Genomic DNA, 18,561 nt, shown 5'->3' on the forward strand with positions numbered 1-18,561 from the left:
GACTACATGACCGATCCCTTGAATATTTTTGCCACTGTGTAAAGCAAACCTTCAACATACCACATACATGTGTACGGTCATAAATACTGGATTAGCATAAGGATGTTGCATACTGGTAGAGTACGTTGCATCGAGCCAGTCACTTCACCTCCGCCGGCCGAAGTGGCCGTGCGGTTAAAGGCGCTGCAGTCTGTAACCGCAAGACCGCTACGGTCGCAGGTTCGAGTCCTGCCTCGGGCACGGATGTTTGTGATGTCCTTAGGTTAGTTAGGTTTAACTAGTTCTAAGTTCTAGGGGACTAATGACCTCAGCAGTTGAGTCCCATAGTGCTCAGAGCCATTTGAACCACCACTTCACCTCCATATTGTTGAGTAGACATTCACACTATGGAAGAGGGGCCATATAAGGAACAACGCACCTTTCACAAGGCGTACGGAGTAACAGCTTTCGCAACCTTGTACCTGTCTGTCGATCAGATAGGCGCAATTAACACGCCAGCTGCGATTACGAAAGACCATCCTGCTTCCCACGTGGCTGCTAAAGAATTTGCCGGATGTGTCTGCTGGCGTAGCTTTCTAAGTCCATACTCTATTCGTTGCAATATGAGAAAATCAAGCAAGTAATAGACGTTGTTTTGTGTAGTGTTATTGGTTGCTGGAGATTGAGTTGCAAATAAAAAACAATGAGTAGATTAGAAGGCAACTGTGAGAGACTAGCCGTTTCACCTACTTGTCTCCGCATTCTATGTAGCGTAAGCACGCTAGTGTTCCACTATCACAGCTGATTCAAACCCAAGTTGTAAAAGAAATATTCGCGGGAAGTATATGGCAAGGAGAGGATATGTGGTGACATACATGCCCTTATCACGAGACGGATTGCCAATGTTATGCGTTAAATACCATAACAATCTCACTGGGAGAGGCCACGAAATGGTTTAGGTACTGGAATCGTATTCAGAAGGTTCGGACTTGAAATTCCCATTCGGCCGTAAATACATCGCTTTTTCTGTGATTTATCTAGAACGATTATTGCGAATAATACGATGGTTTTTTTGAAAACGACACGATAGGTCCCATACACTATCCTTATCCAATGTAAGCACATGTTTCTTCTCCAATTACCTCGGTATCGATGAGATGTTTAAGCTTTCTTTCCTTTAGGAATGTCAGTGCATGATAGCGTACACTGCTGTTAAAAATATTCCTTAGTAAGCGACCGACTTCGGTCGTAGACCATTTATCAGCACATCATAGGTAAACAGCAACAGCTACTTTTGACTGCAGTAACGTCGAGAAAGGTGCACAACGTTGAAAGTCGACGTGCATATATACAGTTCACAGTCAAAGACCATTTTCCAGCGCAACAAGTGTTGACAGCAAGAGTTACACTGGAATACATCGATGTGAAAAAAGGAGCGCAATGTCAAAAAGTTGACTGGAAAATGTAATAAGCGTGTTTACTTCCTATACACGTTCATTTTTTTAGCGACATCATATTTCAGTGTATCACTTGCTGTTAACCCTTAACTCATGAGGTGTGGTCTTCCAGACCGCGTGAAAATTATGGAGCTCGCTGTCCTTGGCCAGTTCTACTGGAATGCTCCTATACTCCCTCAACCATCCTTACATCGCCAACCCTATAATGTTTGGTTGGTTGCGTTACCTGCTTCTTTGTTTGTTGTTGACAGCGTTTCTGATAGACGTGTTGCGGTCTTCTGGACCCCGCCTCGTGAATTATGTACCTGGTTTCTCCAGTATAATACAACACGTGTTCGTAGGAATGTGTCAGTTTTAACGATCCTAAGCTCGATTAATTGTTAATCGGTAGACAGATGAAGATGTCAGTGATATAGATCACGAAACAGAACAAAAAGACGATTTTAGAATAACCAGTGGTCACAGTTCTGCTACCGAGCTGGACGATGGTCCAATAACGTACCTAAAGCGTCAGTTAAAACCTGAAGTGCTGTGAGTATGAAAAAGAAAAATTTAGTTCCCAGAACTGAATGTCGAAGTTGCGGACTTTCTTTTTGTACATATCTAGTGCAGTTTTTATTTGCTAATTTAAACCTTGGAATTTAGTTTTATAATATTTACTTGATACAGTCATACTGCACTGTTTCAGAATGTGAAATTCGATTCTCTAACAGTTCTTTTATGTGTGCTATTAAAAATTTTTAAAAAAATGCAAAAATGTATTTTTTGTGTGATAAAAAGGAAAGTACTGCAGGCAGTATTTAGTGCAATAATATCAATAACACTTAAATAATTGTAAAAATAGGTATTATGTAACTTAAATTAAAAAATTTTAATCATTTGTGTCGTCATTCTCGGTTTCAACATAGGGGTCTCATAGACCCCACCTCGTAGAATACGTTACCGAAAAGTTATCTCGTGAGTTAAGGGTTAACCCAAGATGCGCTGAAAACACTCTTTGTCCACAGCCGGACACATGTTAAAGAATGTACTTAAAGGCAGCTTACGGTGTCACACGATGTCATTTATAACGTTTATCAAAGCTGTGAAAAAAAAAGCTTCCTTCATTCATTCGTAACGTCTGTCCATTTTTCCTTCCACAAACCTCTCCGCACTTTATAATGGTATAAGACCACCTGGTACATCTGTTAAGAAACGTAAGCTCAATAAGAGCTTGAATTCGGTGGGCCTCTTGGTTATTCTCGAGAGTGGTAGGTTATGATCGTCGTTTCTTCCTCTCCCGTGACTCCATTTGTCACGAACGTTTATCATTGCAACAACGCCACGCTGCAGTGCATCAGCCCCCATCAAAGACATTCACACGACACAGAAATCTCCTTTTTCCAGTTCAGTGACGAAAGATTACAAGCTCTCTATATTTCAGTGTGCCACTCGTAACGCTTGTAAGCTCCCTGCTGGGCTTTGTAAAGCGGATTACTTATAAAAGCAAGACCGAAATATCTGCAGCTACATATTGGCTCAAATGGCTCTGAGCACTATGGCACTTAACATCGGAGGTCATCAGTCCCCTAGAACTTAGAACTACTTAAACCTAACTAACCTAAGGACATTACGCACATCCATGCCCGAGGCAGGATTCGAACCTGCGACCGTAGCGGTCGCGCGGTTCCGGACTGAAACGCCTAGAACCGCTCGGCCACAGCGGCCGGCGCAGCTACATATTCTGCAAGCGACCGTACTAGTCATATCCTGTTCCACTCTCAAATAGAGCGAGGTGAAAACGACTGTCAATCTGCCTCTGCACAAGCCCTAACCTCTGTAATCTTATCTTCGCGGTTCTTTTGCGAAATATACGCTGGCGGCAGTGAAATCGTTCTGCAGTCAGTTCCAAATGCCGGTTCTCCAAATTCCCGCAACAGTGCCTCACGAAAAGAGCATCGTCTTCCCTCCAGGGATTCCCATTTGAGTTCACGAAGCATTTCGGTAATACTCGCCTGTTGATCGAACCTACCGGTAACAAATCTAGCAACACGGCTCTTAATTGCTTCGACGTCTTCTTTTAATCCGACCTGGTGGGCACCAAAAACACTGCGACTCAAGAATGGGTCGCTGTAGTGTTTCACTTGCGGTCACCTTTGTAGATCAGCAGATTTCCCTCGAATTCTCCCAATAAACCGAAGTCGACCGTTCACCCTCTCTATTACCGGCCTTACGTGCTCATTCCATTTCGTATCACTTCGCAATGTTTCGCCTAGTTGTTTAATCGCTGGCCGGAGTGGCCGAGCGGTTAAAGGCGCTACAGTCCGGAACCGCACGACCGCTACGGTCGCAGGTTCGAATCCTGCCTCGGGCATGGATGTGTGTGATGTCCTTAGGTTAGTTAGGTTTAAGTAGTTCTAAGTTCTAGGGGACTTATGACCACAGCAGTTGAGTCCCATAGTGCTCAGAGCCATTTGAACCATTTTTTTGTTTGTTTAATCGACGTGTTAAGCAGCGCTTTACTGATGCTGCATTCGAACGTTACACAATTGTTTTTCCTGCTCCTCTGTCTTAACTTACATTTTTCTACCTTTATAGCAAGCTGCCATTCATCACACCAAGTAGAAGTTCTCTCTAAGTCGCCTTGTATCCGCTTACAGTCACTCAACGACGACTCCTTCCTGTGCACCACAGCGTCGCCAGCAAATAGCTGTAAATTGGTGTTCATTCTGTCTGTCAGATCATATAAGCATATGCAGAGAATAAGAGCTGTTCTGTCATACATCCGAGTGCACCAGCCGGCCGAAGTGGCCGTGCGGTTAAAGGCGCTGCAGTCTGGAACCGCAAGACCGCTACGGTCGCAGGTTCGAATCCTGCCTCGGGCATGGATGTGTGTGATGTCCTTAGGTTAGTTAGGTTTAAGTAGTTCTAAGTTCTAGGGGACTAATGACCTCAGCAGTTGAGTCCCATAGTGCTCAGAGCCATTTGAACCATTTTGAACCGAGTGCACCAGGGACGGTACCGTTGTCTCTAATGAACACTTGTCGTCGAGGACAACATGCTGGGTTCTATTACTTAAGACGCCTTCCAACGACTCACATATCTAGGAACTTAATCCGTAAGCTCAGACCTTCGTTAATAATCAACCGTAGGGCACCGTGTCAAGTGCTTACCGGGAATCTTGGAGTATGAAATTCGACTGTTGCCCTCCATCCATGGTTTGTAGGATATCATGTAAGAAAAGGGCAAACTGAGTTTCGCGCGAGCGTTGCTCTAAATCCATGCTGATTTGTGGACAGAAATTTTTCTGTCTCAAGGAAATGTATTATATTCGAAGTAAGAATGCATTCAAGAAGAATGCGTTCAAGTATTCTGCAGAAAACTGATATGAAGGATACTGGCCTGTAAGAAGGTGAGTCCGCTCTTTTGCCTTTCCTAACTGCAAGAGACACCTGCGACTTTTTTCCATCTCTGGGTATTTAGCGTGGGTTGAGAAATTCGCGATCCGCGCAAGCTACGTACGGGGGCCAATATCGCGGAGTACTCTCTGTAAAACCGAACTGGGATTCCATCTGGACCTGGAGGCATATTTGTTTCAACGCTTTCAGTTAATGCTCTACGGCACAGATGCCTGTTTAAATCCTCTGTGAGGCAATCCGTGCGACAGGCAAACGACGGTATGTTTGCGCGATCCTATTGCGCGAACGATTTCTCAAACGTGAAATTTAAAACTTCGGCTTTCCTTTTTCTTTCCTCTATTGCTACCCCCCGACTAGTCGACGAGTGCCTAGATAGAACAACCGATTAGTGATTTTGTGTCTGACCAGTATTGATGGTGGAATTTGTCGTATGGTTCGCGTATTGATCTTCTTATGAACGCACGAATTTCTATTAACTTTTTTTTCTGTCGACATTTGCAAGCTCTTTTTTTGAAGCGAGAATGCAACGATCTCTGTTTCCTAAGCATTTTCCTAATTTGATTACTGAACCACGGAGGGTCCTTTCCATCTTCTATCCACTTACTTTGCTCATACGTCTCCTGTGCGCAATTTACAGTGTTTAAACTTTGCCCATAATTCCTCTACTTTCCTTATATTGGAATTAAATGATGGCATTTCACTGTATGTGTGTTACACTAACAACTACTTGTATGCATCTTCTAGCGTTACTATTCCACTCTACTTCTGGTGTATTAATTAACTTTAGTAACCATCGGCTCTATGATAATATGATGACCGCTAATCCCTGTCCCTACACTGACAATGCCAGTAAGGTCAGAAACCTATTGAAAAGTACTTTCACGACTGTCTGTCCTGAAATAAAAATGCCCCGTCATTTGCTATGTTGAGGCCAACGAATTTAACTACTAGCACGATATGACTGCAAAATTTATAGATCGTGATCTAGATAGGGCACACCAAAAATTGATTTACGTGAGCCTGATAGGTGGTAACGGTCGTCTGGCCTTGCATGAAGCATCGTTTCAGGAACGTTGTTCATAGCCCCGCGGTGTACAGTGGGCTTATTTAACACATTCCTATCATGACACAATACAAGACCTGAAATAACCGTACTTTGCATAAGAGTAACCACTACGAGTCTGTCAGATGCTTCAGAGTCAGTCACCTACTTTTTGCCCTGTAAGTCATATGTAGAAAACCACTTATTAAACTCACTATGATGGATTCAAGATTTTAGATTAATCGTGGAAAAATGCTACTCACTGGAAGAGAGTGTGACGAGTTTAAATGCTCTACCATTCGGATCGATTAATTGCAGTCCAATTCTGTACCGTGGATCGAGGCCTACGCTCTTTACAAAGTCACGAAGACGATATCTTCGCACAGAAGAGACGCTTTACAAAAATGAAAGCTTCCGTGAAATTCTCGACTTCAAATCTCGCATTGCCAAAAAGGAAATAAATACGCGTAAATTACATTATATCTGTGAATGATTAACAAACTTAGGCTGCAAATGTGCCCACCTTGCACACAGTGCTCCTTACAACACCATCGTGCCCCAAACACAAAAACGCGCCATCAGACTGCCAAGACAAGACTCCACGATGCTAGACACTGTGGAAATTTTTGAGTCTCTTCAAACACTACGCCCATCATTCCTCACGAAGCGCGTTGAGACCTGCTTGGCCCGCAAAATCGCAACTCAGAAGTCTTCCTAAATATCTTACAGACTGTGCCGAAGGCAAACTAACAGTCGACAACTAGGTACTGTAAACCTGCGGTATTACAATACAGGAAACAATCTAGTAGTAAAAGCTACAAATGAGACAAACAACTTATACTCTAGGTAAATGGGTTACAGAGATTTCGCCCAAAACTGTTTCCATACGGAGGAGAAAGACCGAGAAAGTACTACTCAAATTATGTAACATTACAACAGTGTTACAGAAGAGTAATATCTCACGCAAGAGATATTGTCGCCATACTTTTTAGCACCTTACGACGAATAGCTGACTGCGTGTTCTAACATCGATGAAGCTATCAGCTTTATACATTGCTGAACTATATGTATGTATTAGTTTTACAATGTGTTGATGAGGTCTCAGGTGCTGTCTCAGAGTCATCATGACTAGTTTAGCTCAGTCTAAGAGAGCATTCTGCGTCCTGGTTCGGCTGTCAGAAACTTCCAGGACGTGTGAAAACATGACAACACTCCTTTGCAGAGTCAAATATTCATTCTATAAATAGCTCCTATGCTGTGGCTAAGGCATTTCTCTGTGACGTGCTGCTTTCCACCAGCGCATATAGGAGAGCTGGTGTAGAGTTTGACATGTCGGGATGAGATTCTGGCAGAACTGGAGCTATGGAGGCTGGTCTTCTGCCGTGCCTCAATAGATCAGATCGTTGCTAGCGAAGTGTAAGGTTCCGCATTCGATTCCTTGTATGCCTTACAGTTTTAGTCTGCCAGGAATTTTTTTCTCTTGTTTGCGTTTTTGATTTGTTGTGTAGGGTGATTAACAAAATACCGTACAATAATCTAATGGAAGGAAGACCAGTGGCTAAATAACATAGTGATTTTGTTGATGAGTTCTACTTCATATACCGGCTGACAATTATTGAACTGATAACTTCTGAACGGTTTGCGTTAGGACGTTCAAACTGCACGGTTGGCGGCGGGGCACGATGGGAATTAGGGAGCGCACATGCCCACTTATATTTTGATGGGTTTGACATTAAGCAAAACTGCCGCACTTGAGGAACTGAGAATCCGCATTTCGCATTCGAGAAGTCCCTTCACCCTCAACGCTGGACTGCGTGCAATGTCCAGTCACGGAATAATCGATGCGATATTCCTCGACGGCACGGTGACTACCGAACGATACGTGCAGGTTTTGGAAGATGATTTCATCCCTATTACCCAAAGTGACCTTGATTTCGACAAGACGTGGTTCATGCAAGACGGAGCTCGACCCCATCGAAACAGGAGAGTGTATGATGTCTGGGAGGAGCACTCTGGGGACGGATTTCAGGCTCTGGGGCACTCGGAATCCACTAGCATGGGCCTCGATTGGCCGCCATATTCTCCGCATCCGTACACATGCGACTCCTTTCTGAGGTGCCATGTTGAAGACAAGGTATACAGCAACAATTTCAAGACCATTGCTGAGCTGAAAACAGCCATTCAGGAGTTCATAGACAGCATCGATATTCCGACACTTCAGCAGGTCATGCAGAATTCCGCTATTCGTCTTCGTCACATCATCGCCAATGATGGCAGACATTTCGAACATGTCATAAGCTAAATCCGAATCTCTGTAGTGACAGTTGCACATTGAGTAAAGTTTGTGCACGCCGTAGTTTGTAGCTAATGTACGTTTTTCTCATATAGTTAAATAATTGTCACGTTGTACGTTTGCAGGTTAGACATCTTACGATGTTTCGACACCAATCAATTTAAAGCTTTCCTTTTCGTATTCGTCCTACACGTCCACCATTGGATCTGCAGTCAAAGATTTTCTTTAGTATCCGGCTTTGACATATACGTCGTATACGGTGAGGTCACTGCTTTCTATGCTGCTGGGTCGTTTCTACTAGTCTTAGAACATGGAGCTCCTCGAATATCTCACTGTTCCGCTTATGATATTCTAATTTATATTCTGCCAAAGGTCGTAAAAGTAATTCAAATGGCTCAAATGGCTCTGAGCACTATGGGACTTAACTTCTGAGGTCATCTGTCCCCCAGAACTTAGAACTACTTAAACCTAACTAACCTATGGACAACACACACATCCATGCCCGAGGCAGGATTCGAACCTGCGACCGTAGCGGTCGCGCGGCTCCAGACTGTAGCGCCTAGAACCGCTCGGCCACTCCGGCCGGCAAAAGTAATTCCTGCCGCTTCAATTCCTGTAATTGTTTAATCGTTAATGGCCATACTTCGGATCCTTAGAGGAGCAAAGGTACAGTCACAATATTAAAGGATTTAAGTAATGTCTCTTTCCTGACTTTGTTCAGAAGCATTCTCTTAATAGCACTTATTATGCGTAAGTAACTTTGTAGTTTCTTTTCAGGATCATTATCATAGGCGTAAGATATATCACAGCCCAGGTAGTTGAATATTTGGATCTACTCCAGTATGTTATTCTTGATCATGATTTTAGCTGTATATGTTGTGGACTGGCAAGAGCGCCAATCCACTATGAGAGGAAGCCGAAAGGCACGCGTTTAAGCTCACGCAGGCTGGCGTGAGGTCTGGAAAATGACAAGGAATTGAGACTAGCAAAAAAAGGTACGTAGCTTCTGGAATACTTAACTTTAATCCATGATTGGTGAACATCGGTCTGACGGTACATGTATCACAAGATAAATAGCAATTGATAATGGCGCCTTGCTAGGTCGTAGCAAATGACGTAGCTGAAGGCTATGCTAACTATCGTCTCGGCAAATGAGAGCGTAATTTGTCAGTGAACCATAGCTAGCAAAGTCGGCTGTACAACTGGGGCGAGTGCTAGGACGTCTCTCTAGACCTGCCGTGTGGCGGCGCTCGGTCTGCAATCACTGATAGTGGCGACACGCGGGTCCGACGTATGCTAACGGACCGCGGCCGATTTAAAGGCTACCACCTAGCAAGTGTGGTGTCTGGCGGTGACACCACAGTATATGTGTTCGTTTCCATGAAATGTCACAGCTTTAGTTTTCTTTGGGGAAATTGTTAAATTGTATTGTTTTGCAATTATATGTATGGACCATACTATTCGTTGTAGATTGTCTCCCGTATCCGCCAGTATAACCTAGTTATATGGAAAAAGGAGTCAGTTAAATACTGTACGTCTCGGTGGCTAAGAAACTTCGATTTTCTTTTGCCATTTATTAAAAATGACACTTGTGTATATGTTAAATAGCGTGACCGGTAAAGGACACACTTGTCTGAATGGTTCAAATGGCTCTGAGCACTATGGGACTTAACATCTATGGTCATCAGTCCCCTAGAACTTAGAACTACTTAAACCTAACTAACCTAAGGACAGCACACAACACCCAGCCATCACGAGGCAGAGAAAATCCCTGACCCCGCCGGGAATCGAACCCGGGAACTCGGGCGTGGGAAGCGAGAACGCTACCGCACGACCACGAGATGGCACTTGTCTGAATCCCTTTGTGATTGTTCACATTCCTATACTAGTGGTTGAGCTGACGCGTTTCTTGATGTTGTTAGTAGCGTGCAAACTCTCAGTTGAACTTACTATGCGATGAGGAATACCATAACTTAGATGTCATAACCTTTTAAATATCCACGAAAGCTATAAACGATGACAAATTAAATTATCTGTGCTTTTCAATTATCTAGTTTGTAGACGAAACGCCACCCACACATTCTCCTCCTGTATTAAGCAATTTTTGTTGTTACATTAGAAAATTCCTGTTAAAACATTTTATACTTTGAAAATTATGTTGGCATGAATCTTATGCACAGTAGGCTTATAGCTCTATAGTTATTGCAGTCGTTCCGGCCTCTCCTTTTTTTCTCTTTAATTTAAGTAAAACTACTGAACTTTATCAACCTTCTGGAACATGTCCATTCTTCCAGGATAGATATATGTAAAATTTAAAAGCCTAATGTTACTTTTTTCATGAGCATACAAAATAAGCTTCTAATTTATTTTATCTTTTCCTGGACACTTTCTATTTCTCATGGACCCTACTTCATCTTCCAGTCGTTTCAAGGAGATTGAGTCTACAATCACATCTCGGCGAGCTGTTACAACAACTTCTTCTTCGTTTCAACAAAGCTATTATCCCACTGTGAGCTACCTTTCTCTTCTCGGGAGCTTTCATTATTTTGTAAACTCTTTATTTGTTTTCCGTAGATATCGTGTTCTAAATTTTCAAGGAAAACCTCCCAGTTCTGCCTTTTTCACTCTTGCCGTTTCTAATTCAATTAATTCTCTTTGTCCTTTATAGTCAGTGTGATCTTCGACGCTTCTTGTATTGAAATATTTTAAACAAACGCCTTTCTTTCCTCTCATCATCTTTGCCAATAGCATTCCAGATAGGAAGCCTTCAATTATTCATATATTGATTCCTCTTTCCTATAGCCTCTTCAGCTGATTCTCTTATTATATCACAAATTTCTTTCCATTCTTCAGTTATGTTTAAGTTATTTTGAGGCTTTAAACATTTAATCCATTCTGTGTTGATGAGTGATAAAGACAGATTGACACTGGAACACTACAAGTAATAATTTGTTAATTGACTGTCACTTCAATCGTTCCCGTTCGGAACAGTATCAAGAAAACTCCACCCAAAAAATCATTGAGAGCAGAAAAGATGTTTGATATTTTCCCTTTAGAACGGTCTGTACTATCACTTTTTAGATACACAGAAATACGTGAGAACGAGACTACTACGATGTGGAACATTTGTGCAACAGAAAATAGCGTAATTGTCAGTTAAAAGGTTGTGCCTGGTGCAATTTCTCTAAAACGGCGGAGAATGGTTTTCTGAAAACGCCTCTCGCAGCGTCCAGATTGCGCACATTCGCCTCCAGAGCCTGCCAGGCCATCACGTAAATTAGGCAACATAATTATTATCAACACGGCGGGGCCAACGTAATTAAAAAGAACTTTATAAAACGGCGCCAGTTGGCGGTTCGCTTTATTACGTAACGGAGAGGTCCGGTAATACTTATTCCGTATTTAAAAGACCGGTGCTGCACGGCTATTAAACAAGACTCCGACGAAAACGCTGCGAGCTCGGACTCGGGGTGATAATTCATAATTATGATAATTATACAGGCAATAAAAAAATGTAAAAGTGGTTGCCCCGGCATTAAAAGTAAGACTGTAAATCACAATATAAACGGACGAGAAGGATGTTATTAAAATGAGTTTCAGATACAGCTGTATTTTATGAGAATATAAATCGTTCATTATTTAAAACGAGGCGATACGAAAGCAGTACCATTACGGTGAAGCATTAGCATCCGCGATAAATCTCTGCGCACAGCGGGCTGTTCTGCCGCTGCGGGTCGCGGATCGCCTGCCTCCATCACCCCCCCCCCCCCCCCCCCCTTCCCGCCATCGCGGCCAACACCCACCGCCACACTCCGTCGGCTCACAGATGCCACACGACTCTTCCGCTGCTCTCAACCCACACAGAATCCCAGAAACTTACCATGGTCTGATGCGGCTAGTGACCAATTCCTCTCATGTGTATATCTCTCTATCTCAGAGTAGCACTCGCACCCGACGTCATCAGTTATTTGTGGGACGTATTACAATCTCTGCCTTTGCCTTGTGACATAATTTCATAATATATTATCGATTGGTGAAGCAAAGTTGATCATGACACCCTACAACACACTCTTTGACCCTAACCTAAACTGAAATCACGTAAATTGTATTTCCTGTATATAAGACATGTTTTTAAACGACAATGCAACATTGCTGAATGCTTGCTGATTCCATAGGCACCACACAATCTTTCTGAAACAGCATTTTAGGATTCCTATAAGAAATCCATATTTCCAGCGTTGAAACCAATTAAATTCTTCAACCCTCATTTTGCTACTATTAATTGAGGATCTATAACTAGAGATGAAATTATGATAATAGGTTTCATGGGTGACCTATTCACGTGGCTAATTGCAAAACTGTTTTAATGAAACACTTACGATGGAATACTGATATTGAATTAAACGACTGTTTTCAAAACTAACACTGTTTCAACTGATGCAATAGAAGAAGAGATCTTGTTTTACACATACTGGTGTGCCCCAAAGCGATGATAAAATATTAATCACAATATTATAGTCTTCATAACTTCGGAAATATTGTAGACTTTCAAATTTTAAGCCCAGTTTTGGAATCACCATAAAAATTCCTTCAGCAAGAGACATTTTACACATCATTCCACAGTCGTTTTAAATTTCGGATGAATTACATTTTCTTTCCTTTGCTAAGATGAAGAATGAGTAATGGAGGGAATAGTTGGCTGAAATAATTCTGTTTGGTGCCACATTTTTATACTGTGTTAGTTGATAGGTTGATTGATTGGGCGACAGAGGTCGAAACGGTGACGTCTTCGGTCCCATCGGATTTGGAAGGAAGGTAGCCCTGTTCTTTCAAAGGAACCATCCCGGCATTTTCCAGAAGCGATTTAGGGAAATCATAGAGAGGATGGCCCAACAAGGGTTTGAACCGTCGGCCTCCCGAGTGCGAGTCCAATGTGCAACCCACTACGCCACCAAGTTCGGTCTTTATACTTCATCTTTTGCGTTAAAACTAATATAAATTAAAATGGTGCTAGCCTTTAAGCAACTTCATTTTACATATTTATACTTCGTCTTTGCGACTCCACATCCCTTAAGTGGTGGGAAAAGCATGCTCGTTTAAAGACCTTCGAGGGGCGCCAGAAAGCAGTTCTGAGTGAGATAATATTGAACTAGGTCGTAGATTCCCAATCTTTATTTTTGTGAATACCTACGAGTATAAAATTGGCAGCAGTGGAAATCCATGACCGGAGGCTGTTGTTACCGTACTTTGAATTTATACTGTTATGGAGTGCAATGAACACTTATAAGGTGCAACAGGTCTACTAAAGAGACTGCTTACACCACGCTTGTAAACCCTATTCTGGAGTATTGCTGAGCGGTTTGGGATCCGCGTCAGGTGGGACTGACGGATGACATCGAAAAAGTTCAACGAAGGGCAGCTCGTTTTGTATTACCGCGAAATAAGGGAGATAGTACTACACACATGATAGGTTAATTGGATTGGTAATCTTTAAAACAAAGGAGTTTTTCGTTGCAATGGGATCTTCTCATGAAATTTCAATAACCATTTATCTCCTCCGATTTCGACAACATTCTGTTGGCACCAACCTACATAGGGAGAAATGATCATCACGATAAAATAAGAGAAATCAGGGCTCGCACACAAAAATTTAAGTGCTCGCTTTTCCCGCGCGCCGTTCTAGGGAGACAACTTGAAGGTGGTTCATTGAACCCTCTGCCAGGCACTTTATTGTGAATAGCAGAGTAATCACGTAGATGCAGATCAGATGTTCTAGTTTTTCTACTCTGATTTTTCGCTTTCTGCTTCGTTTTTAGGGTAGAAAAAAATAACTTAAATTGATCCTTAATGGATGCTACATGAAACTTCATACCTGTAGTTAATACGAGGGAGCATTGATAACTTTGGGAAGGAAGTGATAAATAATATTTTATTGCAAAACTATAAACGACGGCGACGACGACACCACCACCACCACCACCACCACCACCATCATCATCATCATAATCAACGACGTTACGTCGTTGGTGGTACTGGTTTTGTGGGCGTTAGGGCGTGGTCAAAGGCAATTTCTGTGCTTCTCTGAGCATTCCAGCACAGTAATGATTTTATCTTGATAAAACGTTGTTATCGCAGAAGTGAATTTGATGGATCGCTGGTCACAGTACATGATCCGGTACTGCCGGTTTATCCCTGCTGCGTAGGCGATAATTTCTCTTGCGTTTTTTAAGCAGGATGTTGACGCTTCTTCCAGTAGATCCTATCTACACTTGACCTCTGAAGATATTTCCGCAGTAGCAGACGAAACATTAGGTACAGAATCTGCCTTAGATTACGGCGTAATGCAGCTGCAGTGAATGCCATCACGACTATAAAAACCATCCCTGAACGTTTGTACTGTATAATCAAACAACCTTGTTGTGATCGTTGTAATTTACTCTTCAGTTCGGCAAATAATTGCTCTCAATACACTTACAGAGTTACTTTTTGCTTTGTAGGAGTAATCACGCTCGCTGTTCTCTACATGGAAAATGATGTCAGTCGTAAACGCATACCAATAAAGAAGCCCAAACACAGTGTCACAATAATGTTGACGGGTGACTGTGCCGCATTCGAAGATATGAACGTCGGTAAACTCACACAACATTATTCCCGCCCACACCGTAATCCCTGGACCGACAAAACGATCATGTTCGACAACGTTCCTGGAGCATACATTACATGTTCCCACCACTCGTCATATAGAGGGATGTTTTGTAGTGTCGAACACCGATTTATGTTCGTCTAATTGCGTAGTTGTTTGCTATCTCCATCAGGTTACCTTCCATTCAGAAAGCTGTTGCACTCAGCCACTGTTACATTGACTTGTAAATTACAGATTGCAGCGATCAGTCGTCCTTTCTCTAACGTTTTTTAATTGTGCAGCCGTAGATTTCGGCTAGAAGCTATCCATTCTCAATGCACTATTATTTTCGCTCGATGCATGTAATTCCTGTTGGTCGGGCTTCATCCACAGTTCATTTGTTATCTTCTGTACTATAATGTAGCAGTTCTTTATATGTGTTGTCCAAGTTTCATAGTGCTATGTTACTTGGCAGTGTTTCTTGTGAAAGTTGCTTCCATCCTTAAATTTTGCACAGCTTTGTATTTAAAAAGTCATTAATTTTTTAATCAAACAATATATTATTTTAGATGCAAATATTTACCTAAATCGAGGTATTTTGATCTTATGCTTTGACTGAGGTACCTTAGTCGCATCTAGAGCCTTTTTTTCTAAGAGGTTGTCAAAAATGAGTTGGGCGGTGGTCTTGTATCAAGCTTGATTCGAAGCTGGAGTGGCGCAGGGGTTAGCACACTGGACTCACATACGGGAGGACGACGGTTCAAACCCACGTCTGGCCATCCGGATGTAGGTTTTCCGTGATTTCCCTAAATCGCTCCAGGCAAATGCCGGGAGATTCCTTTGAAAAGTGCTCGGCCTATTTTCTTCCCCATTCTTGACACCATCCGAGCCTGCACTCCGTCTCCAATGACGTCGATGTCAACGGGACGTTAAACCCAATCTTCCTTCCTTTCCTTCCTTCGAAGCTACGACTTAGTATGTCACTTGCGAGTAACAAGCGTTTATGACTTTTACTACATGATACAATGATTTCCAAAAGGAAACTAAATGCGAAAGATGAGAACAGACAGACTAAATGTTAGTAAAATCAGAAGAGACGGTAAATTTCAAGCAATTATATAAGTCTGAAGCAATGATTAGGAGCGAAGCGAGTGGATGCAGTCGAACTTAGCTTGATAAAAAGAACGAAAATTTCAACAGAACCATATCTTAACGGTAAGTTGCTGATGGGAGTATGGAAAAGTGTTGGGTACATCACGCTGTACGATCTTTCAAGGACGTCAGAAGTAGGCTATCCATGTTCCCCTTTGTCTTCATCTTCTGCTTTCCCGATGGCTATTCTTATTATTCACTCTTGTTTGATGTGTGATACGGCCCAGTTTTTTTTAATGTGATCTAGCCATTTTATCTGGTATGTATTAATTTCCTCCAGCATAGCCTTTATACCTAATACGATTCTCAAACATTCACTTCTTATGCGAATAGCTATCCTGTAGCCAAAATCTAACGTTCCGGCTTCTTTGGATTCTTCATACTTGTTTTTCTGTGAAATTCCAGTCTCGATAACGGACTGTAGAGGATTCCTTGGTTAGTGTATAAAAGTTTGTTATCGGCTCAACAGTGGCTTTGGTTCTTTTTATTGTACTACATGACCTTCAGAATAATTTACTTCATGAATCAATATCTTTACGCCACTTTAAGATAATTTTCGACGTTTTTCTTTTCCTCTTGCATTATTATATCTAAGAAAACGATGAAGTATCGTTTAGTTCTGTTGTTCAACCAAGTTCAAAACGCGAGCGAACGCAACTTGTCTGGTAATAAACGTATTTCCTAGTCGTTACTTTTATATGGCAGATTATTACTTTTAATTATTGTTGTTGTGTTTCAACAGCACACTTCAGTATTGACATTATGCCCTCGAGGCAAACTTTCGATGAAACGCGATTTTTTTTCTGTTCATATTTTTGCCAATATTGTACAACATGAAGATTGTGATTGTAAGTTAAAAATTTCACCACTCTCAAAAAAGAGTTCCGCTGCGTTAACCTCACATCACACGTAAGACAAACATTTGTAAAATTTTGGAGATAGGAGAGCTGTACCGATCGGTTTAGACCTCGCATACTGAACGATCTCACATATTTGAAACTCACACAACTGGCCAATGTTAGCTTGAGATGCGAACATATTGTACAGCTTACGTGACTGTGATATTGATGATTAACACAGCCGTTCTAATATTTTGTTTTCAATTTGAAGGAGTTAAATTTCTTTGGAGTACAGATAATGTTTGGTGTTTCCGTCTCTTGCAAAAACAAGTAAATTTTCGGCTGTCCCGCCCACACTTATACAACATATAAATGACCATGTGAGAAGCATAGATTTTCCGGAGTTAATTCGCACACTTGAAACTTTTGGGCCCCTGGCTCAGCGCACGTACGCATATGCCAGAAACATTTCTCTCTCTCTCTCTGTCTCTCTCTCTCTCTCCCTCTCCCCTTCTCTCTCTCTCTCTCTCTCTCTCTCTCTCTCTGTGTGTGTGTGTGTGTGTGTGTGTGTGTGTGTGTGTGTGTGTGTGTGTGTGTGTCAAAACGCAAACACACACACACACACACACACACACACACACACACACACACACACACACACACAATGAAAAATGGCTTTTTTCTGTTCATATTATTGCCAAGATTGTACAACATGAAGTTTGTGATTGTTAAGTTAAAAATTTTACGTTTAACATACTTCACACATATTCGAACACTTATTTGATCTGATTTCCTAGCGAATTTCGCCCTGCAGTCTCATATGAATCCTGACGAAACTTGTAATTTTGCCAGTAACTGATTGCCATTTCTAGAAGAAAGTACTATTACTGCCAACTGTTTGATTCTCCGCTGTTTCACAGCATAGGAATCTGGAGAGAACGTTAAATGTCTGTAAAAATTTTTGTACTATGTTTTAACGAAATTAGTAATTAACTATTTCTTTACAAACTATGTTGCTTAGTGAATTACAACAAAATTAACATTCAGCCGTATGAGTATAATACAATTTTTGCCTTGTTGCGTATGTTTCATTATTTGAATGAAACTGCAACACTTCGGAACACTTCACTCTAAACAAATTATTGTTCGAGGCTCTTCTTTCCCTTATTTTACTTCCATTTTTCCCGTTATTCATCTTTGTCCTTTTCTTCTTGATGATGTAGTTATTTTGTTTAGCCGTTTAGCAAGTTGTCGAATAATTCTGCATAATTCTTGTGGAATGTTACTGTTTGATGTTCTGATAGTATGCATGAATGGTAGTCGTTGGAAACGGCAGACAGATTGTGAATCTTGTAAGTAGCCGTGTGTCAGATCATTCAAACTGCTGCGTTGTTTCTGGATCGTGGGTATTGCATCTTCTGCACTTTTATGATTTCCATTATGATAATGCAGTCTGCGGTTGTGGGATCTATCATTGCAAGTTCATTTAGGCTATAAGAGCAGGTATCAGATGTGAGTCTATAGGCGAACCTGTGAGTTAACGTATCAACGAGACTATGTATTCAATTAGTACTGAGGAAAATACAAAACAATTTATCGTCGGTTTCATGGCAATAGTGTACTGTATAATACTGTATGATAATTCTTAAATGTATCAGAAATGTAGCTGTAGTTATAGAAGGGAAATAAAATCATCATGACAATTGTGGTCCTCTGTTACAATTTCGGGAAACTGCATTTGACAGATTGTAAGGTACCCCTTGTTTGTAGGTAAGAGCG

The sequence above is a fragment of the Schistocerca americana genome, chromosome 5 (assembly GCF_021461395.2).
Source record: "Schistocerca americana isolate TAMUIC-IGC-003095 chromosome 5, iqSchAmer2.1, whole genome shotgun sequence".
Classification (NCBI taxonomy): Eukaryota; Metazoa; Arthropoda; class Insecta; order Orthoptera; family Acrididae; genus Schistocerca; species Schistocerca americana.